This window comes from Scylla paramamosain, chromosome 6 (assembly GCF_035594125.1).
Source record: "Scylla paramamosain isolate STU-SP2022 chromosome 6, ASM3559412v1, whole genome shotgun sequence".
Lineage (NCBI taxonomy): Eukaryota > Metazoa > Arthropoda > Malacostraca > Decapoda > Portunidae > Scylla > Scylla paramamosain.
This window is the reverse complement of record NC_087156.1, coordinates 945001-947731: the sequence shown is the minus strand read 5'-3', so window position 1 is coordinate 947731 and position 2731 is coordinate 945001.

The window sequence follows — 2731 nt, the reverse complement described above, 5'->3', positions numbered from 1 at the left end:
AAAAAAAAAAAGGAATAGAGAAATTACGCTGGAGACTTCACGTTTTCAATAATACTTAAAGAAGTAAAGAAAAGCGTTAATCAATCACACCATACCACATATACGTGTTAACTGATAGAAAAACACGCCTATTGGATCTGGCAGCCACGCCCTCAACCCTCCGTGGAATACATCTTTCACCTTTCATCTGACACCTCGGTATAAGGGTGGTACTCTCTCTCTCTCTCTCTCTCTCTCTCTCTCTCTCTCTCTCTCTCTCTCTCTCTCTCTCTCTCTCTCTCTCTCTCTCTTATCAAATATGAGGAAAGGTAATGACAAAATGTTAAATTGAAAATGCGACATAATAGATGCTCCGGAATGAAAGTTTTGAATTATACACAAATTACTGAGAGAGAGAGAGAGAGAGAGAGAGAGAGAGAGAGAGGAGAGAGAGAGAGAGAGAGAGAGAGAGAGAGAGAGAGAGAGAGAGAGAGAGAGAGACTAGAAGAGGATAAAAAAAAAATATTAATGACAAAGGTAGATGAAAGAGACCGAAGCTGTGGAGAAGAGGGAGAGGAGGCAGAGAAACATGGGTTATTATTATTATTATTATTATTATTATTATTATTATTATTATTATTATTATTATTATTATTGTTATTATTATTATTATTATTATTATTATTATTATGATGATGATGATATTATTGAAGAAAATAAACAAATAAAACAAACATAATACTTATAAGAATTAAGTATTTTTTTATATATTTTCACCAATAATTAAAAGTAATTACAAAATGTTTTCCTTTTCTGTATTCTAAATATTATGCAACCCAAAAAATAACGCCATTCAAAATAACAACAATAATAATAATGATAATGATAATGATAATGATAATAATAATAATAATAATAATAATAATAATGTTAATAAGAGAGCCAGTATTATTTTATGCTAAATATATATGTGTATTATCATGTATTTAGTTTGAATATGTGTGGGAGTCCCTGTATGTGCATGTGAGGACCCCTTTAGCGAAGTCTGGCGGGAGGGATGACGTGGGGACGCCAAGCCGCGGGCAGTTGCCGCCAACATTCAGCCATGGGGAGAAGTGCGCTGTCTTTGGTCTCCCCCGGGCCTTTGTTCTGCAGTTTGTTCTCGCAGTACAGGAGAAAAGTGCAGATAAATCATTCATTTGTGATTCCAAGAGAACACAAGAATCCGTGAAATGAAGAAGGACTGAGAAAAGTAAGTATATAGATGAGGTGGTGGTGCCGGTGCCCGCGCGTGGCAAGTGACCGATTCTTCTGGGCTGGCCACACGCTTTTTCTAGGTTGTCAGGTCTCCACCACTGCCACGTGTAGGTCTGGAGGTCAGGTCATGTCAGGTCACCACCAGCCACGTGTAGATTTGGTGAGTTATTGCAGGTTTGACCCCTTGTGTGTTATGCTTGTGTCTTGAAACTCACGCCATCTTGCCCTGAGTCGGGTCCATTTGTTGCATTTCCACGTATTGTACTCACTTGTTGCGTATCTGCGTGGTGCATCGTTGTTCCGTGGTGCAATATTATGTTTATATGTTATTTATTATTATATTTTATTATTTATATATTATTTATTTATATTATGTATTATGTTTCTTCCTGACCGTAGTCATGAGTGAAAATGTGCAGTTGGCTGCGGCCACGTATGTTTTTTTTTAAGATTCGGTAAATTTGCAGTTTCACCCAATATCCCTAATCTCTACCCATACCCTCCCCCAAGCCCTCCAGCAAGCTTGTGGGCCTGTGGGAAACGGTTTTTTTTGGGGGGGGCACATACGAGTGATATAGACTTTGAAAATGTAGGGAAATTTCCCTAGAAGTCGAGGAAATTTCCTAAATGTAGCAAACCAAAAACCTATTATAACCAGGGAGTTGTGCCCCCTTGAACCCAGTATAGTATAATCGAACACAACCAGAAAGCCAAGGTAATTAACCTAACACGCAGTTAGAGCGTCTGCGCAGCATTGATAACAAACACACGAACACATTCCAGCATTGATAACAAACACACGAACACATTCCACCATTGATAACAAACACGAACACATTCCAGCATTGATAACAAACACATGAACACATTCCAGCATTGATAACAAACACACGAACACATTCCAGCATTGATAACAAACACACGAACATACACACTATCCTTTCAATGACTGGAAACAGAATCCCAGCTAAAAACTGAGGTAAATCTTTGAAATTCCGTCCCGACCTTATTATTGGTTTGCGACAAAGTAATATGGAGGTAAAAATGCTCTTGGCAGTGTGATGTACACCTTGGGACACTGTACTGACGTGATTTATTGGGGGAAACTGCAATTATTCCTAACATTCTATCAGATGTATCACTTCCTCCTTACTCCACTCCATTTTTTTTAAGTACCTAGATATGCACTAAACACACACACACACACATATTTATTTATTTATTTATTTATTTATTTATTTATTTATTTCGTGTTGTGGCCTTGCTTTGGCATTATCTTCTTATTTTCATCTCCCTTACATCAACTGTAATAGAAATAATAATAATAATAATAATGTGAAATAATCATAACAGTAAATATGACTTTCCTAAAGCTAACGTTACAACATAAGCTTATTGGAATACAAGGTTCATTAGGAATTGTATCACGTGTTTTTAATTTTTTCTTAAATGAAGGTAGGCTGGTGGATTCTCTGATATCAAGTGGCACATCATT